Source organism: Marmota marmota, unplaced genomic scaffold, assembly GCF_001458135.2.
Source record: "Marmota marmota marmota unplaced genomic scaffold, marMar, whole genome shotgun sequence".
Taxonomy (NCBI): Eukaryota; Metazoa; Chordata; class Mammalia; order Rodentia; family Sciuridae; genus Marmota; species Marmota marmota.
In genome coordinates, this window is record NW_026000174.1 from 26,052,930 (window position 1) to 26,077,486 (window position 24,557).

General features: G+C 42.7%; 1 long non-coding RNA gene across 1 annotated transcript; it reads right to left on the reverse strand.

The window, feature by feature from the left end:
- Positions 1–1,345: 1,345 nt before the first annotated feature.
- LOC125611967 lies at positions 1,346–19,229 on the reverse strand. Its single transcript, XR_007342205.1, has 3 exons — positions 19,005–19,229; positions 8,464–8,468; positions 1,346–1,378 (listed from the first exon to the last, which is right to left on the reverse strand). It is a non-coding gene; the product is annotated as an uncharacterized LOC125611967 (long non-coding RNA).
- Between the last annotated feature and the right edge of the window lie 5,328 nt (positions 19,230–24,557).

The following is a 24,557-nucleotide window of genomic DNA, read 5'->3' on the forward strand; positions in this document are numbered from 1 at the left end:
GATAGGAAAGGCAGCAGAACACAACAGACACTAGTATGGCAATATGTAAATCAATGGATGTGTAACTGATGTGATTCTGCAATCTGTATATGGGGTAAAAATGGGAGCTCATAACCCACTTGAATCAAAGTGTGAAATATGATATATCAAGAACTATGTAATGTTTTGAACAGCCAACAATAAAAAAATTTAAAAAAAATAAATAAAAAAAAAAAGAAATTGCTCACCAAAATAAATAAATAAATAAATAAATAAATAAATAAATAAATAAATAAAAACTGTCATGGTAAAAAAAAAAGCACCAATAAAATTAGTGATGAAATATTTGAATAAAAAGAAAAAAAAAAAAAAAAGAAAGAAAGGCTGTCTGTCTGCCCCTATTTGCAGACAGGCAGAACATAAATTGCAAAGGTGTCATCTCTCGCTTCACTGCCAGCAAGGATAGAAGTTGATCAGTGGAGATCCCTGTTAGCTGGAGAAAGCACCAGAGGAACTGTGTGACAAACCTTACTAACCACCCCTTAATTACCGTAGACCTCCCGCCATCTCTACTCCCCACAGTGTCCCTGCCTTTGGAAGCCTACGCCTGCTTTCCTTTGTCTTGCTACCTCTCCAAATCACAGCTTTGAGTTACCTCTTACTGGGATTGCCCTATTGGGTGCTGTGGTCTGGATGTGGTGGGCCCCCTCTAAAGCTCATGTCAAAATCTGACTGCTCTAGTGATAGTGTTGGGAGGTGAGGCCTTTAAGGGTAGCTAAAAGAGGGAGTCAATTAAATCTTGAGGGAATAGGGTTGTTACCCCAAAAGCAGCTTGCTATATAAATGGGTGCCGCCCCCTTTCTACCAATGTAGGTCAAGGTAGTTTGATTCATTCGTGAGACTTAAATCTAAATGTTGGTGGCTTTCCAAAGGCATATCTCTGGCTCCGACCTCTCTCTGAACTCTAGATCAATATATCCAGCTGCCTCTTGACATATGTTAAATAAAAGATATAGGAGGCTGTTGTTTTTGACTAAGCTCTTGCACTGGGCCCCCAGATTACCAGACTACAAATCAAAATCGAGTCAATCATGCTAAAGTTCCATGTCACTAAAAAGATGAAGTTGTTATCTGACCCACTGAGAAATCAGAATGAGAAATACCCAAATTTCCTGAAGAGGCCTGACAGCACAATAATTAAGTTTCCCTGCCTTAATCCTTCATCCTTTAATCCTTTTTTTTTTAAAGTACCTGAAATAACTTCCATCAATAAAAACCAAACTCTTGGGGCTGGGGATATGGTTCTGTGGTAGAGTGTATGCCTAGCCTGCTCAAGACTTTGAATTCAGTCCCCAGCAACACACACACACACACACACACACACACAAAACCTCTTCTGCTGTGCATGTCAGAACATATTCTATTTTATGGAATAAAGAACTTTCTACTCTAAATGCATAAAATAAAGCCAAATGTGCTAGTCAGCTTTCTGTTGCTATGACAAAGTACCTGAGAAAAATCAACTTAAAGGAAGAACTGTTTGTTTGGTTTAGAGTTTTAGTCCATGATCAGCTGGTTCCTTTGTTTTTAGGCCTGTGGTGAGGCAGAACATCGTGGTAGGGAGAGTGGTGAAATCCAACTGCTTGCCTCATGTTAGCTGGGAAGGAGGGGTGGGGCAGGAAGGGGCCAGGGACAAAATAAATCATTCAAGAATATGTCCCCAGTAACCTACTTCTTTAACTAGGTACTATCTCCCAAAGTGTCCACTACCTCCCAATAGCCCATTAAATTTCCATCAATGAGGTTCAATCTCTCATGATCCAAAGGTCCCACTTTTGAACCCTGCAACAGTGGGGACCAAGCCTTCAACACATGGGCTTTAGGAGGAAATTTTAGGTCCAATTCACAATACCAAATAAAGTCAATTAAGATCTTTAAAATATCTATTTGCAATCTTTTTTTTCCTGGTGCTGGGGATTGAACCCAAGGCCTTGTGCACATAAGGAAAGTGCTCTACCATTGAGCTACACCACCTGCCCAGGGCTCAGAACTCATTTTAAATTCCCCTGCCTCAGAAAAATGCTTTTCAAACTAGACCCTTCTTTGAAGCCTGCACCACAATTCTTTAATTACTTGTTCTTTTAAAACACATATCCCAACTGACACATGTATACTTATTCGTGTGTCTGTTCAGCATCTATCTTCCCAACCCACCCCAACCTGTCTACACATATCCACCCGCTGTCTGGAGTGGGCATAGAGCGTGCACCACCGAGCACAGCAGACCTTTGTTGAGTTAGTGTGGTGCAGGCTGTGTGGAAGAGACAAACCAGGACCTGGGAGAGTTCAAAGGAGGAAAGATGACCTCGGAGTCCAGGGGCAGACCAGGCTTCAAGGGAGATGAAGCATCTGATGGACGATTTGAAGAATGGGTGGGATGGAACAGGCAGAGGGGAGCGGTGCTAACAGAGTGGGTGGAGGGAGGCACTTTCCAGGTGGATGGACAACCCGGTTGGAGAAACCCAGGTGGTGTCTGAGAAGGGATGAGTAACCAGGATGTCTGGAACCAAGGCTTGGGAAGGGAAGGACTAGAAAGGGCACCACCAAGCGAGCTGGCTTTAGGACCTATTTTTAAATTCCCAGGAGTGCTTGATGGGTGGCCAAGAGGCTTCCCTGAAAACAAGTGGCTTCTCTCTTCCTGGAGGGCAGGGACCCAGCATGTCATAGAAATGCATTTCCTTTGTGAGCTCTCACCCCGGAGTCAAGGGGCAGCACGCTGTGGCCTTTCAACCTCTGCTCCTTCCTGCTTCATCCCCAATGCCAGGCACCTGGCTGGCAGGCTGGAGTCAATTCCTACCTGCAGTGGAAATGCAATGTTGTGTGTTTTGTCCTGTCGATTGTTTCATGTTAGGGAACTTGGACAATTTTACCTTAAAAAAAAAAGTGGGGCAGAATTCAAACAATTCCTCTGAGATCATTTGACTCATTTGAACCATTATGGGGAATGGATCCTCTTGACTTATTGAGGCCACAAAAAAAATTCTCCTAGCTACACACACAACTTTCTGAGCTTGTGACCCACTCTGAAAACATGAGTAAGCCTCCTCTGTTTAACAGATTACAGTTTTAAAGGGACATATATGAAGTGATTGCCATTCACCCTGTTAGGTGCTTTCCATGAGTTATCTCATTTATTTTTATACCCAGCCTATCAGGGAAGCTCTAAGATCTATCTTCCAGATAAGGAAACCTCCATCAGAGGGATTAAGTAACTTGCCCAAGGTCACACAGCTTGTAGGCGGTGAAATGTTCATTTGAATTGAGGTCTGTCTGGCCCCAAACCTATACTGTCAGTTTTTATCCTATGTTGCTTTTTCAAAGACAAAACACATTGGCCAGAAAATAGTTATAAGAAGTTCCAAAAAAATTTTAACTGTCACCCAATTTATCCAGTGTTGACTTAAGTATAATACAAATATTTAAACTAGGGAATTGGCTGTGCTACACTCCAGAGTTTAGGGTTGTTTGTTAGTTTTGGTCGGTTTGTTGGGTGCTGGGGACGGAACCTAGGGCTTCGTGCATGCCAGGCAAGTGCTGTACTACTGAGCTGCACCCCAAACCCACGGGTTACTTTGACAACTAAATAAAGTTGGATGGGGGTGGGAACCAGTCTTCCTTCTGAAAGGTCTTTTGAGCCCTGTCTCTCCTGAACGTGTTAATATCCTGGGGTTCTTGAAACAGCAGGTCTGAAGAAGGGAGGAGTCTGCAGATCTAGGAGTACCCATTTTGGCTATTCTGGTGAAAAGGAAATGCTCTATTCCCTGGGGGAACTCATGGAATTCCTGTCTCTGGAAAAGGGAAGGGACTCTGAGCAGTGGAAATCTCAATGCAGTCTCTGTCCAGAGCCAGCTGAGGTGAGACAGCCTCTGCAAATTGTGGGGAGGCTTCTAAAACCCCTTGGCACTGCCCAAGGCCTGGCTCAGCCAGAATGCCTCTCGGCTCCATTGTGTGTCTCCTGGCAGCTGAAGACAAGCGATAAGCGTGGGAGATAAAACAGGATCTGGGTCTGAATCACCGCTGGCCCATCGGAGGCTGGAGGCTGTGAACCTGCCTGAAACACTGGCAGCCAACCAGGCCATTTTTATCTGGACAGCCCCTCCCCCAGGACAGCCCAGGCCGTCAGAGGGAACAATGGCGGGAAATGGAGGCCCAGGCTTGGGTGGTAGGGCCCTGCCACCCACACTCCTTTGCACTGTTATTCCTGGCCAAAACAGATGTTTGCTGTTGCTCTGACAGACTGTGGGAAGAGGTGCAAATGAGGCTTGGAAATTAAAAGGAAGTGGTGTGATGAGGAGGGAAGTGAAGAGGTTGTTTTCCCAGCTTGAGTGATTTAGTTACAAAAGATTCTGAGAGCAGCCTCGGGATGTATACGGTTGCCCTTCTAGTAACAAGGACAGCTCCTTGACCAGTAAACCAAACGTTGAGGCCACTTGGGAGTAATTTCTCTACCACATTTCTTCACTTCTGAATTTCAGAGACCCTGAGACAAACAGAAGTCAAACCTTACAGCAAGGTGGCAAATGTGCTCTGGTTTTGGAGGAGGCCACAAGGGCAGCCGGGCTTTGGCCCCTGCATCTTCCAGGTAAAACTGGTGTTTAACCCAGTGACAGCAGGACACAGAGGATCCTTAGTGAATCACACTGGTTTCTAGAAATAACTGGTTATTTTACAAAATACTTCAAATCTCTCTGTTGTGTTTGTGTTCCCCCCCAAAATTGTATGTTAAAATGCTAACCCCCTGCACCTTGGCATGTAAGCTTTGGTGGAAATAGGGTCAGTGCATATGTAATAGTTATGATGAGGTCAGATTGGAGTAGGGCAGGTCCCTAACCTAGTATAACTGATATCCTTACACACGGGGGAAATTTGGACATAAATAGGGAGAACACCCTCTGAACAGGAAGGTGGAGATTGGGATGATGCTTCCAAAAACTAAAGAATGCTAAAGGTTGCCAGCAAACCACCAGAAGCTAGGAGAGGGGCATGGAACAGATTTTTCCACAGCCTTCAGAAGGTACTAACCACAGGACACCTTGATCTCCAAACTCCTCAGTCCAGAGCTGTGAGGGATTAAATTTCTGTTGTTTAGTCCACGTGGTTTGTTGTTCTTTGCTATGGTAGCTCTGAAAACTTATATATTCTGTTAAAAAAAAATTGTTTCAGAATTTTCCCAGAATCATTTCAAGGTCTATACTTCCTTCCACTTTTGACATTGGTAAGAGCTCTATTTATTATCCCAGCACTTCTTCCATTTTGAATCATTCCTACAAGCAAAACCAAACAAATCCATAAAATGTTTGAAAGTAATTGTGCTCAAATTAATATCAGTGTCTTCTTTCTGGAAACAAAAATAAAAACAGAACTAAAATCCAGTTGTAGCTCTAGATGTAGCTCAGTGGTGGAATGCTTTCATACCATACACAAAGCCCTGGTACAATCCTCAGCACCAAAAAACAAAAAAATAAGCAAACCAAAACTTAAGAAGCTTCAGTATGACAGGTGTGGTGGCCCATGTTTATAATCCCAGCTATTTAGGAGGCTGAGGCAGCACGATCACAAGTTTGAGGTCAATTTAGGCAAGACCCTGTCTCAAAATAAAAACACAAAAGGGCTGGGGGTGTAGCTCATTGGTAGAACACTTGACTAGCATGGGTTCGATCCCAAGTATTGGAGACAAACAAACAAAAACCTAGCTGTAGCCAAATATTCCAACTGGTTCTTGTAGTCCAAATGGGTGAGGAAACCGATAGTAGCAGAATATGTGTTCTCAGCAGACACATTACACTAACATCAGATAAAATGGCTCCTTTTTCTCAGGGTCTCAGATGCCCAGAAAAGGGATAGTTGCACTAGAAGCTCAGAGAAACAACTGTTGCTGGGAGAAAGTTGACCAAAGAAATGAAAGAAACTGTTAGGTGTGGTGGCACACATCTGTAATCTCAGCGTATTGGGAGGCAGGAAGATTGCAAGCTCAAGCTCAGCTTCGGCAACTTAGCAAGACCCATACCAGAGCACCCCGGATTCAATCCCCAGCACTGAAGTAAAAAAAGAAAAGGAGAAGGAGGAGGAGAAAGAGGAAGAAGGAAGGAAGGAAGGAAGAAAAAGGAAGGGATGGAGGAAGAAAGGAAGGGAGGGAAGAAGTTAAGGAGGGAGGGAAGGAGGGAGAAATAAAAAAGGAAATGAAAAGAAATAAAAAAGAAAAGTAGTTGTGGGCAAATATAATTCACAGCCCTGTTGGATGCAGAGACATTTCCATGGATCCAACTCAAGGGTGATCTTCAGATTGAGCCAATCAGGACATCTGGGCTCTAGTGGGCAGACATCCTCATGGCCCCTGGATCTCTGGGACCTGCTGCATATGTCCCTGCTTACAGGATGCTGCTCTGTGCCAGCTGCAAACCCTACTTGTTCTGGAGAGGAGCCAGCTGCTGTAGACATAGGGTAGTTAATGCTGAGGAAGCAGCTCAAAAGCTCCCACTACTCCTTCTCCTGCTTTGAGATTCTCTCGGGGCCTCCCCTCTGCACATAAGTGAAGGCTTGCAGTTAGCGGCAAGGGTCAACAGAAAGGAGCGGGGTCATTTCCCGACATTCCCTTGTGCCTGACACACAGCTGTACTTGGTCTACACAAGACCCCTGGCTTTCTCTTCCCAAGGCAAGTAGTTTTGGTACTGGCCAGAAGAAAGGAACAGAATATTGGATGTGGGGCTTTGCTGGGGGCTAGCCTGTACCTCTCTGTAAGTGGCACCAGGTTTAGAAGATCAGAGCTGGGCCCTTCAAGGAACCACCCCAAACTGGGCAACTTCTAGTCCTCACGGCAGCTGCCCTGGCCCAGCTTGTCCAGAGCATAACCCTCAGTTTGCTGATTCTCTAGAGGGGACCTGAGGCACAAGACAGGGAGGAGGCAGGAGTGGGAGTTCAGGAGCTGCCGAGGAGCCCAGGTCTGGTGCTCATCCAAGCAAGAACTGACCTCCATATGGTCCTCCCCTTTTGAGCCATAGATTCATTCACTGATCCAATAGGATCCCACTTGGAGGCATCCAGAATCCCTTCTCTGTCTCATTCCCCATCCTCATCACCTCCGTGTGGTCACCTCAGTCTCTTTTCACCCCTCTCCTTCTGCCTGGCCCCTGCCCTCCTACAGGAAGGTATCTACCACATCTATAGATCCCTCCCTGGGCACCCCATGAGGAGGTTTGGGGCTTCAGATCCTTCAGATTCTAACACTGACAGAATGAACCATTCTGCTAATCTTGACTCCTCTCCTAGCTTAGCTCAGATGACTTATTAGTCTAATAAAGTCCGTTTAAGCTGTCATAGAAGAAAACCAAGAGATGAGAACTGTCTTGCCCTAGGAGCTCAGCAGACACGAAGCCCCTGGCCCAGTGACACTCTAGGAAGCAGAGAAGAGCCTTGCTAAAGGGCCAGGGTGGACACTCTTGCTGGGCCCTGGCAGCTGCAGCTAATTCTTCCTGGCAGGGGACATGAAGAGTTAAGGAAATGCATTTGTACAAGACTGCAGCTTGAAACCCAAGCTCCCCAGGTCTCTTTCACAACCAAGAGCCAGGGAAGCATCTATTGTCAACAAACTCCTCCACCAGACCAATAGGAAGCCAGAGTTTAGTTCTGAGAGAGGGGCCTCTGGGCGTCACCAAGCAACAATCACAAAGGAGGCTGGATCAACTGGCTAGCAGATGATTACCCAACCCCAGCTCCCAGTAGCTTCTGCTCCAGCCTTGGCCAGTGGGAGAACCCCTCCTGTCCCAAATACCCCCAAGATCCCATTACCACCAGCCTCAGGATTGGGGGCAAACAGAGGTGGTATAGAAAAGGCTTTATTTAGAAAATCAGTATGGATTAGCTTATAGAAAAAGTGGGCCAATGGCAAGAGCAAAGACTTTCAGGGAAAAAGTAAATGTTGCTACCAACTACAGCAAGACTCGGGGTTTTCCTCTGTTCATGTTCCTACAAGTCACAAGATGGGCTCCACCCTGAGACCCCACACTCCTGGCTGAGTGGGATGCTTTGGACAAGTTTATTAAATTAGACTCAAGGAGGATGTAAGCTGAAACCTAGGGATGCTTGTTCCTCATTCCTACAAGGACCACTCCCTTCATGTCACAGAGCCAGAGCGGGGTAAGCAATCGCCCATGCAAAACCTTCTTATCTAGAAATCATAAAGAGTGGAAACACTTTTTTTGTTTTTTTCACCAGACATTTTTTTCATTGAACATTTATAGCAATGGCAATGGCTGGGCTAGGGACTGGGTTGCAAAGAATAATTGGCCATGTTTTTCTAGGAGTTATTGCCTACCCCAAAGTTTCACCATCTTATCACCCCTAGATGTTGAAGACCTAAATCTACATTCCCAGCTCAGTCCCTACCTCCTGAGCACTAATCCGATATATCAAATAGTTCTCTAAACATCTCCTCATGGTTTTCCACAGCCCCCCCCCCAATCTCAATATAACCCAAGTCCAAGGCCTCACTCATCTCTCTGTCACCAAACCTTTGCTATCACCTGAGTTCTGTCTTAGAGAATGATACTACCTTCCCCCCATTTTTCAGGGAGAGAGACCAGAAACAGATCCCTCTCTAGAGCCTTCAGAAGGTGTATGACTTTGCTTACACTTTGATTTTGGAGCAGGGAGACAGTAAATGTCGGTTGTTCTAAGCCATCCTTGGAAACTAACGCACTCCCATTAAAGCCCAGAATCTTCCACTGAGTGCTTCACTTCCTTTACCCTCCACCTGATGCCATCTCCAATAAGCCACCCAAACACATGGATTCCACTCGTGAGATTCCTCTGCCAATAACCCTCTAGACTTCATTCCTGCTGACTGCTTTCTTTGGAGCTCTCCACCATCACTGAGGACCAGACATCCTCCTAATGGCTTTCCCTGCCTGCCCTAGTACCTCCTGCTGTCAGCTCTTCACTCTGCAGCCAGTCATCTTTCAAATGCAAATCTCAGGTGTCACTTCTCTGCTTAGAAGTCTTCAAGGGCTCTTCATAGCTGTTAGGAAGAAGTTGTGTCTTCCTCAAGGGTTGGAAAAGCACAGGACATCTCAGCCCTTGGTTTTCTATCTCTGTCTCTTGCCAGTATTATTCTCCAGTCATAATGAGATTCTTTCTGTTCCTTAAGCATCCCAACATCTAAGGAATGTTGTATCTTGTTACCAACATTCACATATGTCATCCTCTCTGTCTGGAACACATTTCCCTACTGTCTTCAGCTGAAGGACTCCTACTAATCACATTGCACCATAATTGCCTCTTTATCTGTTAATATCCTGTCCCAGATCACAGCTGCTGGAGGGGAATAAATCTGTCTCTCTTGTCCCTACCTGTACCCACAACACTTAACAGTGCCTGGAATGTAGGAAGTGCCCAACAATCATTTCCTGATTGAATGACTGAGTTCCCAGGGAGCTCAGACCAGAGGGGAGACAACAGTATAGACAAAGCAGTTCAGCAGTGTAGAAATAGGACTCAGTTGAGACAGTACACAGAGGTGAGGACATATAAGCTGGGCCTTAAAAGATAAGTGGGAATGGACCACCTGTTGGGGAAGCCCATTCTAAGCAAAGAAGGTGCTGTGGGCAAAGAATGAAGGTTTATCTGGGAAACAGTCGGAAAATTTGCTGTGCCCAGAGACCGTGCTGCAGAAATTTGGCTGCTGTGGGCTGAGATGGCACAGTGACTCTCCAAGGATTTTTTTTTCTTGGCATATAAACCTCAGGTACTTTCCCTCAATATGAAATGGCAAAAAGCGGGTTAGGGATTCCTTTAACAGTCAGGGAAGAGGAGACACATGGTCTAGAAGTACCACTCTGCTGTTGTTAGTTTTTGCAGACTTAAAGAATAATTTCCAAGACAGAAATTAAACCACCCATTTGCTTTCTCTTCTCCAAAGAAAACAGATTTAATTCTTTAATTGCTTTCTTATCAAATTCATTCTCTCTCCCTGAAACCTTAATTCTCTGTAGTTATTTCAATCTCTTAATTTCCCTAAACCCTCTGGCCAACCAATTTCATGGACCAAAACCAAAGAAGAAGCATAAGTAAAAACAACAAAAATTTTCCTGCTATGGACGAGGCAGGAAGAGAGGTCCCCTCAAGTGCAAAGATGTCTGCCATGGTCTAGCACCATTCAAGGTCACCCAGGGAAACTGAAGTCACCACAATGGTTAGACACAGGAGGGAACATTGGAAATCCCATTAATCTTGCAGAGCAACAATTGGTCTCAAACACCCCAGAAGAGAGACGCAGCCTCTGTGGAGGACAGTGATTCACATGGCATGGAGCCTGAGGAGGGGGCATGCAGGGGACCTGCCACCACCACCATCCTTGGGTCTACTGCTTAGAGACAACACTGTGATCAGAACACAGGTAGGCAGGCCCAAGCACAAGGTGCACATGCATCTCAGGTCTGAAAACAAGCAGCAGTAGACCATTATCCCAGAGCCACTAACTTGTCCTGTGTGGTACAGGAATGAGTGTCACCCAGAAATCAGCATGTACCATGGCAGCTCAATCTCCTGCCAGACAGCAGGACAGACTAGCTTGCCAGGCTGTGCTCCTGGAAAGGGGAAAGAGGCATTTGGTTAACCTAATGCATGAAGTACCAGCTGAGAGTGCCCCAAGGGGAGAAGAAAGGACAGGGAACATACAGGTCCTATCTGGAATCAGGGCACCCCTCTCGGAGAGCACTGCCAGCTCTGCCTGGGCCCAAGTGCCAAAGAGGCACTTGGAAATTTTTAAGAAAGCCCCTCTAAAGTCTGTTTGTGGGACAGAGGGTAGGGGGTTCTGCCACGGAAGGCCCATGCCTTGGAGCTAGGTACAGAGGGCTATCGCTTCCTGGCAGTTTAGGGCTGGAATGGGGCAGAAATTGTTGAGCAAGCCAGAGCCACGTAGAGACGGACTCAGGGACAGAGCAGAGCCTGGAAGATCAGATTGATCATGAAGGTTATTCATGTGCCCATTTCCAACTCTAGGTGGTGAGCCACCTTGAGGGAGGGACCATTCTCTCTCTTCTCCCTTCTTGCCTCCAATGATACTATTGACATGTGGGTGCTGACAAATGAAGAAATAAAAAGATAAATGACTGAAAGGCCCTGTCTCTGCCTGTTGAACATGGCTCAGAATTTGGGACAGAGTTGACCCTGTAGTTAGAGCCATCAGCAGAACAAGCAGCAAAGAACAGAGAAAGCAGAAGGAGGAGGTGGACCTGAGTAGTTGAGATTAAATGCCAGAAATCCCTAGGTTGCCCATCAAACCCCACAGCTGTCACATTGAGCCACTTGTGAATCACGAAGCAATCTGAGGGTAGCTCCTGTTGTATAAAATGGTTCCACCAGCGGCTGATCATTCACATCCTGGGATCCAACAATTGCTATTTGCAGTCACCCAAACACCCTAGGTTCAAATAATTAACAGCTCGCTGGGAATGCTTACTTTTGCAAAATACCGCATGCTCATTTGAGCATAAAGAGGCTCCTGATAGCAGTATCAAAATTGCCTTTGAAAACTGGATAATTTATGGGTAGGTTCATACCCTTCGCTAAGCTCTAGGTGACAGCTTGATATGCAATTAACAAAGCCAAACAAAACCCGGCCTCTGATCTGTTAAACAGCGTATTGAATAAGCCTATCTTACAGATGGTGACTCTCGGGTGGAGAGGGGTCTTGTGGAGGTCCAGTAAATATGAAGGCAGCTGTTGATATCTGTGCTGGGAAAATAAGTCTTAAAGCCCAGGGCTGGAGTCAGACTGGGGAAATCAGATTCAAGAGCTACTTCTGGCGGGGGGCAGGGGATGGTGGTAGGTTGGCTAACGCCTCACTCCATGAAGACAGCTCTGCCTGGCTATAGGATTGTAGGATTCTTGCTGTGTTTGTGCCCTGCTGTGTGCCCACCCAGCTCAGTAGTGCCAGCGGACCTCAGGACTAACTAGCCGTAGTGGATTCCCTCTAGCAGGACACTGGTCAATGAGCAGGACTTTGACTGCTTTTTTTTTTTAATATTTATTTTTTGGTTTAGTTGAACACAACACCTTTATTTTATTTATTTATTTTTATGTGGTGCTGAGGATCAAACCCAGAGCCTCTCACGTGCTAGGCAAGCACTCTACCGATGAGCCACAACCCCAGCCCCACTTTGGCTACTTTTGTATCAAAATTCCAGACAATTCTGAAGCTGGAATAGTCCCTGTCATGTGCCTCCAGGCTTCTTTTTCATGTGCTCTCCTTCACTTATAAGAATATTAAATATTAAGTATCAAACTATCCTAAGTTGAAACTATACTCCCGAAACTATTCTCAGTACTTCCATAATGAGAACAGTGGGTGTCAAGTCCTCTGTGGTGGGTACTTGACCACCTGGCGTTACTACTCATTCACTCTTCACAACCTGTCTGTAAAGTACATGCTGTTATTTTTCAGGTGAGTCACAGAGAGGTTGAGCTAATAAGTGGTGGAATCAGGATTTGAACCCCAGCAGCAGGCTACACTTTCTAGGACCTTTTAACACTGTTCTGCATTTTGCATCAGGTCACTTAGTCTGGACACTGCTTGTATTTTTAACTCTATCTTGAAATGACCTCTCCCTTAAACAATGCATTCTAGCCACATTGGCTCCTTCTTTCCTCAAACCTTTTTTATTTTTTGAGACACTGTCTTGCTAAATCATGGAGGCTGGCCTCGAACTTTGTGATCCTTCTGCCTTGACCTCTTAGGTAGCTGGGATGACAGATGTGCTCCACCCACCTGACCATGTTGGATTTCTGATCCTTTAAACCTGTCACATTCCCTCCCACCACAGGGCCTTTTGACTACTGCAGAAGACAGGATTCAATTTCATTCTTTACACTTGGATATCCCATTGTCCCAGTGCTATTTGTTGAAAACACTCTTCTTCCCTCCATTGAATTGTCTTAGTCCTCTTCCCAAAAATCAATTGGCCATACATATGTGAGTTTACTTTTGGACTTTCCATTGCATGCCATTGGCTGGCCTTTATGTCTATTTTTGTGCCAATACCACGTTGTCTTGATTGCTGCAGTTTTGTAGTAAGTTTTGAAATTGGAAAGTAATTTTATTCTTCTTTTTAAAGATTATTTTGTCTACTCTGAGTCCCATGAATTTCGTGTGGATTTTAGGATAAGTCTGTGAATTTCGGCAAAGAGGCCAGCTTGGATTTTTGATGAAGGTTGCATAGAATCTGTAGATTACTTTGGGGAGCAATGCCATCTTAACACTAAATCTTGCAATTCAAGGACGTAAAATGCCTTTTGATTTATTTAGGTCTTTAAGATTTTCTTTCAATACTCTTTTTTAGTTTTCAGAACATAAGTTTTATGCTTCTGTTAAAACTTTTTCTTAGGTTTACATTCTTTTCAAGGCTGTTGTAAATGGAAATCTTCCTACTTTCATTTTCACATTGTTTGTTGCAGATATATAAATATACAACTGATTTTTTATTTGATATTCTGCAGTCTTGCTGAACTTATTTATTCTGATATGGTTTTAGTGAATTCCTTTGAATTTTTTTTTTTTAAAGCACACAACACTCTTTATATATATATATATATTTATTTATTTTTGTTTTTGGCGGACACAATATCTTTGTTTGTATGTGGTACTGAGGATCGAACCCAGGCCGCACACATGCCAGGCGAGCGCATTACCGCTTGAGCCACATCCCCAGCCCCTCCTTTGGATTTTTTTAACACAAGAGTCTGTCGTCTGTAAACAGATTATTTTACTCTTTTCTTTCTAATCTGCATGCCTTTTATTTCATCTTCTTTATTTCATATCCTTGACAAAAAAAAATGCTATTGAATAGAAGTGATGAAAGCACTCTTATGATTGTGTTTTTGACCTTGAGGGAAAACAGTCTTTCTCCAGTAAGTATGGTGTTGTGAGTTTTTCACAGGCACTCTTTATTAGGCAGGGAAGTTCCCTTCTATTCCTAATTGGTTGAGTGTTCTATTAGGGAGAGGGCTAAATTTCTCAAATTCTTCTTGTACATACATTGAAATGATTGTGTGGTTTTAATTTTATTCTACTGATATTGTATGACATTAATCAATTTTTCAATTGCTAGCCGACCTTGCATTCCTGAGACAAACACCACTTGGTCCTGTGGCATATTGCTTTTAGAAGTTGCTAGGTTGCGTTTACTAGTATTTTGTTGAGGATTGACTCTTGTTCCTGTTTTTGCTTTTCTGCCTGGCCTGGGTGTTCTTGTCTGATGTGTCCTCATCATCAAAACAATAGGAACCCGAGGACTGAAGTCATAGCTGGATTAAGAACAAGTGACTTAGTAGCTATTAGGAGTACCATCTGTAGGAGGTAATGGAGTAAGCACAGAGGATAACAACTGTTAACTCAGACTTCCATAAACTACTTCTTACTTACATCAGTAGTTCTCAAATCATAATGTACAAAAGAGTCACTAGCAATGCTTATTAAAACAGATCCTGCTGGGTGCTGTGGTGCATGCCTGCAATCTCGGCTACTTGGGAGTCTGAGGCAGGAGGATTGCAAATTGGAGGCCAATCTGGGCAACCTAGGCCCTGTCTCAAAATAAAAAATAAAAAGGGCTGTGGGTATAGCTCAGTGGTTGAGCACCCCTGGGTTTCATCCTTAATACCATAAAAAAATGAATAAATAAAATAAAACAGATTGTTGGGACCAACTCCCTAATTTCTGATTCAGTAGGTCTGAGATAGGGCTTGATATTTGCATCGGTAACAAACTCAGTGGTGATGCTGATGTCTATGGTTCATGGATCACATGCTTATTAGCATTCTCTTACATGACTGTCTAATTAGAAACTGCTCACTCTCCCTCTGAAATACATAGTGCCTCCCAAGAGAGATTTTAAAAAAAGTATCTCTCTCTCATGCCTTGAGGCAGTAACACCCACTAGCTAGGATGACTATTGTCCAGATCTTGGTTTCTCTTCCCACTGAGTGAATGTGAACGAGGTATCTAGGCAAGTTAAGCCTGTCCCGGGAATCCACGTGACTCCATCTGGCCTCTACACTAAATGCTGGTTTAGATGGAGGATGGAGCAAAGCAGGCCATTGAGGGCACTTTTGTTGTCTGTGGTGCTCTGCTGCAGCTGAGGTGTCTTGCTGCCTGGGTTTCTGAAATCTCCCTCTGGATCCTGCAGTCCTGTGTCCCATCTGTTAGGATAACCATTACATAATTGCAGATACCCTCCATTTTCCTAAACCATGAAGCACAGTGATCCCACTGTGCTTTGCCTTTGGCTAAGTCTCTCCTGATGGCCCTGTATTACGTGGCTAAGGGTCAAGCCCAGCTTCCCTTATATTTCTCTGAGTGACCCATCCTGTCTTGCTGACAACTTCCAGGCCACAGACTTGGTTCATTCTCTGGTTTCCTCGTTGTCACAATCTGAACTGATTTCCCACCCTCTAGCCAGGGAGAGATTTCTAAAATGCAATTTGGGGTTAGAGGTATAGCAGCTAGTGGTGATAAATGAATAAAATAAAATAATAAAATGAAAGTAAAATTAAGTTGAAAAACAATTTCCCACTCTGAGCCATTGGTAAGAGTCCTTGCTCAACCTATCTTCCCAGCTTTACTTCCTGCCAGCCTCCCCTTCCCACACAGCCTCTGGTCAGCCACACCAACCAACCATCACTGTGGGGGAAAACCTCACCTCATCAAGCCCCTTCCTCTTCCTCTGCCAGGAAGGCCCATCTCTTGTCAAGTCCCCAAGTGACCATGTACATATAAGGGTCACCTTCTCAGCAGGGACCTTCCTGGCTCTTCCAGCAGTTCCTTTTTCCATGCTTGCTTCAGTTTGTGTCCACTTGCTCTCTGCTCAAGCAAAGTCTTGTTTCCATATCTGGCTCCTCATAGACTGTGAGCTCCTCAAGGGAGAAACAGTGTTGAATCCATCTTTGTGAGACCAGGGTGCTGGCTGTTTCCTTGTTCTGCGGTTCTGGAATCCACGTGTGCTATTGTTACCTCTGTTGACCGGTGATGAGCCCTCGCTTCCCCAATGGTGAAGTATAACACCAGAGAAGCACACGGAGGCAAGGTCAGAGTAGAAATTAGAAGTTTATTAAAGGACAGCAGAAAAGACTTCTCCTGGAGGAAGAAGGCGACCCAAGAAATGGAATCCATGGAAGTGTGGTTGTCTCTCCATTTTATAGTCTCTTTCAATGATGGAATGTAGGTGGGAAGGCCGGAGGGCTAGGACACAGGTGGACCAAAGAAGTAATCTGGCCAGGAAGGACTTCTGAGTTAGCACCTTCAAGTTTGCTGGGGGCTGTTCATTAACACTTCTTTGGGACGGGCTTTGGGCCTAGGGCTTTTCTCAGGACTTCATTAACATTCCAAGAGTTGTTCAACTTTTCTGGGAATTCATTCTCAACATGGCCTCCATTTTAGATCTCACTCGATATTAGACCCGATTTACCTAACTACACTGACTGCCTAACTTTAAATCTGGCTTCATTCCCCCCTCTAATTTTGGGAACTCCTTACTGCTGTAAGGAAAGGGGGCGAAGATGGTCTGGTTTCTTCAGGCTGAAAGGGGACGATGTTGGGCAAGCAGTTTGGAGTCCCCCTTTAAAAATTGGGTCTATCGAGTGGTCCATAATAGAAGTCCGATTGAGAAGTAATAGGCTGGAGGGCCATTTGAGTGATGGGTGGTCTATAAGAGAAACAAGAATTCATTAGTACTGGAACCAGATTGATGCAGCAATAAATGCCACAGCACAGGAATATGCCAATGAGTATGATGCCAAAGACAGAGACTAACAATGTTTTCCACCAGGAAGTACCAGAGAACCAGGAGCTAAGATATTGTTCCCATGACAAAGTTGGTGAGGACATGGCTTCTATCTGAGCATGTAAATCTTTAAGGATATTTGTCATATTGCCAGAATTGTCAGGGATGTAAACACAACATTTAACTTTTAGGGTTATAGATGTCCTTCCCCTTAAGATACAGTTTAATAATTTAATGTCATCTGATCTTGCAAAATCCTTTTACTAGTATGACCTCTGTGTCTTATAGAGAAACCTTTAATTCTGTTACTTAGGGCTGGATAATCATACTAGCAAACACCAAGCCTACCTGTGTAGGTTAGAAATAGCTGTAGGCCTTAAACTAAAAACTACTCTGGCAGTTCCTTTTGATAGTTATCAGGCATTCCTGCCTAAGAATCTCTTTTGTAGCCTACAGTTTACTTATTTTTGGAAATTACATTTAACTATTATTATTATTTAAAATGCCCAGGAATAGCTGTGTTTTGGTTTTAACTGTCTTTGCTAAGTGTTTAAGATGAAGCAGTCAAACTGACTTTTGTTTCTATCTATTGTTAACAGTCAGCTGAGTTTCCATGGGAGTCCTGGGGGAACTTTATAGCAGCTTCTCAGTTCCGCTAGTGCCATTTGCGCTAGGATGGGTCCAGGCCTTGCTTGACCATGTGGCTTCCCTTGGAAGGATCAGGGATGTCTCCCTTCTCTGATGACCCTCCTCTTCATAGCAAATGCACTGATTGGCTTTCTGTTCTCCAGTGGTCTCATTAATCTCCCTGATCGGGAGGTTATGTGGCCCAGAGTTGCAAAGCTCTTTAGAGAAGTCCCCTGTTCCCTGGATTCAGACTGACTCAGAGGGCAAGAGCCAAATATTGGTTTTCTTGGCCATTTTAATTTAACTTTAATTCTAAAACTTAATCTTAAACATCCAGCAAATAAATTTCAACAGCCTTATATTAAGAGTACTGAGCTTTAATGCCTATCTCTCTATCCTATAGGTGATAACTCATTATCTTAAATCAACCCAGGTTGTGTGTTCTTAAATCAGTACCTCTGTAAAACATTAACAGCCAATCTTTAGACCATTTATAAGAAAACTACGAAATAAAATTAACAAGAGTAAAAACATATTTAGTTCATGTGATAGCTACCTTGAATTTTTGCAGAGTTATACATTATAATCCCCTGTTTGAGATCCTAGTAATCTTGACAAAAACCAACTTTTGGACACAACTTTAAATGTACTGAAATCTGGCCTACTTCTTTCGTAGTCGTTTTCACGTGTAGTGAGATGGGACACAGAGCCTTATCCCAGGTAAGGCGGGGTTCTTCATAAATCTTAAGTACTATAGTTCTGAAGACAATCTTTGCTTTTTAGACATCATTTTATAAAGCCTACATAAATTGTTGCTCAAGTTCACATGAATATTAGCTAACATAATATAATATCACACCTAAAACATGAATTAAAGAAAGGCTGAAAGCTTTTAACCTTTTGTAGAAAAGTAGCAAAGTACTTTTGTGTTTTACAACATCAACCTTCACACAGATTAGACTCTCATTAACTTAAAAATACATTTAAATTGTATCTTAGTGTAAAAAGTAACATAGAACTTTACATATCTTATTGATAACAAGTCCAGTTATAGAACACAAATGATATAAATAAATCTCCAACATGTTTTTCTTTTAAGCCTAAAATCACCATACAACTTTAGAACACCAGCTTGATATAATGCTCTTTTTTTCTTACAGACTTTTATACCTGGAAGATATGAACACATTAATAGCACCACAATTACATTGATGTTTTTATATTAACCAAGTTTAGCTTTTAAAGAAATAACATAGCACAATTCTCCAAAACAACAGTTCTTGTTTAACCAGCTGTTTAATTTCTTTAAGATTACTTGCTCAAAAAACTTACATATATAACCAACTTACACAGACCTTCTTTATCACTTACTAAAACTCTCTTAATTACTTAATCACATAAACTCTCTTATCCAGAAACACATTTTCCTTCTATTAAATCTATACCTAGAACCTTCTAATTTCTCTTTTTCCATCTGTTAGCCTCCTTTTCTGTTCACATTTTGAAACAAACCTTGTTAATTTCTGCATTTAGGCAGATTATTTCTGAAGTTCCTAAAGTAGTATCACCTGAAAAAAATTCCAAAAGAGAACCACACACTACCATGTATATCCAAAATTAAGCTTTAAAAATTCCCAAGACTGTTGCTATTCAATGTCTTTTCAATAAGCCTGACCAGCATCCCAATCCAACACTTTCCTTTCCTAAATCCTACACACTGAGGGGAACAGATACCATATCATAATTTACTATCCTTGCCCAAATTAATGCACTGGTGCACCTAGTGAAATCTTCTCAGGCTACCCAGTTCAAAAATTGATGGAAAAATAAAACTAAATGATTGGGAGTTACTTGCCAACTTGGAAGTAGAGTTTTTTAATTTTCCATCCTAAGTATTTAAGTTTTCTAGCATGAACTATCTGAAATCATAAACTAAACAATTACCTAAACCCAACTTTTAACTGCAAGATTGTACAATGCTTCAAAAACCCATTCAGATACCAGATTGTTACAATAAAAAATCATCTTTTAGACACACATTCAGCCAAGATCATCCCCAAGAATCAATCTATAATATCAACACATTACTGCATTCATTGTCCCTTCTTTTTTTTTTTTTTTTTTTTAAGTAGACAGAGGTGGAGTAATCCTTACAGTGCAGGGAAGGAAGAGGAAGTTTCCCAAAGCAAAATGGCTTCGGCAGCTGCTGGGAGTCCCTCAGTTCTTCCTTTTACTTACAGGATTAGCTCCTGTGGTTAGGTCCAATCCCAGGCATGTTGGCTTATCTCCTAACTTTCCAGTATTCCAGTAGTTTTTAACTGCCTTAGGTCTGTCTTGAAGGGAGAAGGGGGTATGTACTTTGAATGGCCCAAATTCTCCTCCTGGCATCTCCTGGAGAGGTAATATATTTGGTTTGCCTGTTGGGGCAGATGCAGAGAGGCCAGGATAGAGGACAGGAGAGCTGCTGTTGCACACCAACAGCAGATGGAGATTTTGTGGGTCCTCCTGATTCTTTTCCTCAGTAGGTGAATCCCCAAGATTTTCTCTCTTCATGGCAGATATCATGGCTAAGTCTACTTTACACTTTTGGCATAATTTAGGATTTTCCCTTAGAGCAAAGAAAACCTGAACATATGGCACCTCACACTATTTCCCTTCCCTTCCTTTTTGCAAGATTTATCAAGCTGTAAACTTGTATTAAAATTGATACTTCCCTCTGGTGGCCAGGTTTCTCCATCAGAGAGTTTGTATTGAGGCCAGGCCAAGAAAATGAAGTGCTTTTTCTTGAGCGTCTGAGGGTCAAATCTATCCCAATGTTTCAATACGCAGGTTAGTGGTGCACCTGGCGTATTGGAGAGAGAAGCTTCCATCTGAGTGAGAAGAAAACAGGACTCAGGCGCCTGCGCAGGAGAAAACTGTTCTCATTAGGGACGTCTCCCTAAGCTTGAGCTCCCTAAATGGTCCAGAAAACCCGTCTCTCACCTTGCTTTGCCAAGGGTGTTTCTGGTCCCCTTTGGCAAAGTGGTAGGGTCTCAGTTTGCCCTGTGCCAGAGACCCTGGGAGGATTCAGACTTAAGGGCATTACTGCTTATCCTCCCGGCCACTAAAAACCCATTGCAAAAGAGAATCATGAGCTCTTTTGTTGCCTTTGCTCTGTAGACTAAAGAAACCACCTAAGGGTGAGGGAAATCTACTGGTTGTAAGGTAGCACTTTCTATCAGAGATTACTGGAGGAGTTGATTCTAAAAATGCCTTTCTAGCAGCTTAAAGAGAACACAGAACATTTTAAACATCAGAATGGTAAAACAGACTAGTGAAAATTGCCTATGCACCTTAGGGAACCTGGGCAGATTTTACTAATTATCCCATGCCTTTCTCTCAGTCCTACAACCTGAATTGCTAACATTTCTGACCTGCGAAGGAAGGGGAGAATCCAGGAGGGAATGGATGCGGGGTTGGGAGTGTTGCGTAGCCCACATGGAGGCAAAGGTGATTGGGGCTTTCCTCAGTGCCATTTATCTACCGATCACCCTAGATACCCCTTAGGGCTGTCGGGAGGGGGCTCAAGAGAAAGGAACCTTAGGAATACGTCTGAGTGTAGCCCAGACCAGAATTCCGCAGTTGTTCCAAACTCCTTCCTCCACCTCCATGCGTATGAGGCAGATTGGGATTTAGGGACACTGTGTACTTACGCCAATTGCTCTCCAGGCCCAGACAGAAAAGTTGGAAGCGGCTTTGGCAGAACCCAACATGCCTGCTCTGTCTTGAACAGGTGATTGAGAGCTGCCTAGGCCGGGAAACCTCTCACCCGAGTCTTGAAGAGTGGCGGCTGCACTAATTGCGTTTAAGTAGCCATCAGGTGCCCACCTTACCCTCCAGAAAGAAAGAGAGAGAAAGATGCACCTCAGACAGACATGGGGTGTGTAGAGAGGCGCTTACCTCGGTGTAGAATCTCGGTGGGACCTCCAATATGTTACCGCTGTTGACTGGTGATGAGTCCTTGCTTCCCCAATGTTGAAGAATAACACCAGAGAAGCACGCTGAGGCAAGGTCAGAGTGGAAAATTAGAAGTTTATTAAAGGACAGCAGAAAAGACTTCTCCCAGAGGAAAAAGGGACCCAAGAAATGGAATCCATGGAAGTGCGGTTGTCTCTCCATTTTATAGTTTCTTTCAATGATGGAATGTAGGTGGGAAGGCTGGAGGGCTGGGACACAGGTGGACCAAAGAAGTAATCTGGTCAGGAAGGACTTCTGAGTTAGCACCTTCAAGTTTGCTGGGGGCTGTTCATTAACACTTCTTTGGGATGGGCTATCTTCAAGTTTGCTGGGGGTGTTCATTAACACTTCTTTGGGATGGGCTTTGGGCCTAGGGCTTTTCTCAGGACTTCATTAACATTCCAAGAGTTGTTCAACTTTTCTGGGAATTCATTCTCAACATGGCCTCCATTTTAGATCTCACTCAATATTAGACCCGATTTACCTAACTACACTGACTACCTAACTTTAAATCTGGCTTCACTATCTGTGATTACCCTAAGTCCACCTGGGTGCCCAGTTCAATTGCTCTGGAGGGCCTTGATTCCTCCTGAAGAAATGCAGACTTGAGAAAGTGGTGAAGGATGACTCAAACAGTGCACCCCACCACCACCAATCGAGAACTTCCCATCAGGGGCTTCCTCTTTAGTTATGGGGCAACCAGGAATGTTCTTTCCCCATCCCCCAAATAATAATTCACTGGGTCATCTCTGTTTGTATCTGTCTGTCCATGTGGGTGCACACCAATCATCTTTTTCTTACTATAACCTGACACAGTCTACTAAAAGGAGAATTATTTAGCTCCAAGTTTTGCAGGTTTAAAATCCAAGATGGGGTAGCCTTATTGTGAGGCCTTCCAAGAGGGCAGTGGATGGTGGGCACATCATGGTGCAAGCTTGAGTCACAGCAAGTGATCACATTTCAAACAGGAAGTCAGAGGACAAGAGGGGCCTGGTTAGTTTGTTGTTGTTGTTGTGACAACTTTCTCTTAAGAACCACCAAATGTGGCAAACAAAAACTGCCAAGGGATGGTAGGAAAAATACATCACACCCCTAATGATCTAACAACCTCTCAGTAGGCCCCACCTCTTAAAAGCTCCACCACCTCCCACTAGTGCCATCTTGTGAGCCAGGCCTTTAATCACAATGGACCTCTGGGGGATACCCAAAGTATATGTATGAAAATGGGAATTGGTGTGAATATACTTTACATACAACGAGAGATATGAAAAATTGTGCTCTGTGTGTGTAATAAGAATTGCAATGCTTCCACTGTCACATATAAATAAAAAGAAATTAAAAACTTGATTTAAAAAATACAAATAGAACATAAGGGTACAAAATAAAAGTATGGTATCCACTCAGAAATGACTGTTTTTAACTGTTCCAATTCTGATTTCTGGAGGTTCTCATCATAACTTTAACTTCCATACTTGGATTTTTATTTCTTTGAGACAGTACCTACTAACTCCTCAATATGAAGTATGGTGAAGTCAGTGTACTCACTCTGCTTCCCACTTCCTTCTCCTCCTCCTCCCCTTATTGCTCTTTGTGAACAACAGTCTTAATTTGAGTTCTTCTGATGGTTATCATTAGACAATATACTTATACCTCTCTATCTTGCTCCATCAATTTATACGAATTAACACACTTGCTCTTTATTAAATGCACCCATACTGGCATCTCTTCCCTTGACATGCTCTCAGGTTTTTTTTTTTTTGTCAGTTAACCATATTTTAATGGTAATATATTTACAACATTGTGTATCTTGTAGTGCAATCATATTAAGTTATAGGTTGTAAGGTGACTTATTAAGTTATAAGGTAAACCAGCTGACCCTGAGGCCTTTTTCAAATGCATATCTTTTATCCACTTTCAAAGTCACTCCAATTGGTCTATGCAAGTTTCCCTCTGTCTCTTGAGTCAGAGTTAGTAATTTGTTCATGCCAGGAAGTCACCCTTTTTACCCTTTTTGAATTTTTGAATTTATTGCCAAGGGATTAAGTTTTTTTTTTCTTTAATCCCTTTTTCACTTATTCAGAAATAAAAATTTAAGAATGAAAGATTTAAGCTATTTTAAGAAATCAGATTTTAGGTTTACTTATAGCTTTTAAGTAAATATTATATTTTATTAAATTTTAATAAATTAATACATTAAAATTAACTTGATCCATATTTACTTAATTTTGAGCTTTTCTTTTTTTCAAATCTCCTTTTCCTAGTTCCTTTGTTTTATTTTTTATTTTTTCATTATTTCACTAATTTCTTAAGACAAGTACTTAGTTCCCCTATACAGTTTATTATTTATTCTCTGGGGTAGAAAGGGTGTTATAGACCATTATTTTTAAAATATTGTTTTTATTTTAAAAATTTTATAGGTGCATTGAATTATACATGATAGTGGAATTCACTGTTATATATTTGTACCTGCATACAAAATAAAACAATATAATTTAGTCAGTTTTGTTCCACAATATGTCCCCTTTCCCTCTCCTCCTCCCTCCCCTGGTCCCCTTCCTCTATTGGAAGGTCTCCCTGGTCTCCCTTCTATTTCATGAGACCACCCAGGCACACAACGTTTTTTCTCCTTTTTTCTTTCTAGCTTCTGCATATGAGAGAAAACATGCAACCCTTCACTTTGTGTGTTTGTCTTATTTCACTTAACATAATGTTCTTGAGTTCCATCCATTTTCCTGCAAATGACATAATTTCATTCTTCCTTATGGCTGAATAAAACTCCATTATGTATATATATCACATTTTTTTTATTCCTTCATCTGTTGATGGATACCTAAGCTGGTTCCATAGTTTGACTATCGTGAATTGTGCTGCTATAAACATGGCTATGCACCTATCACTATACTCTGATGATTTTAATTATTTAGGATAAACACCGAGGAGTCATATAGCTAGGTCATATGGTGGTTCCATGTCTAACCTTTTGAGGAGCCTCCATAACAATTTCCATAGTAGTTATACTAATTTATAATCCCACCAAGTATAAAAGTGCTCCTTTTCCCTCACATCCTCTGCAGCATTTATTATTATTTGTTTTCTTCCTTTCCAGGACTGAACCCTGGGTCTCA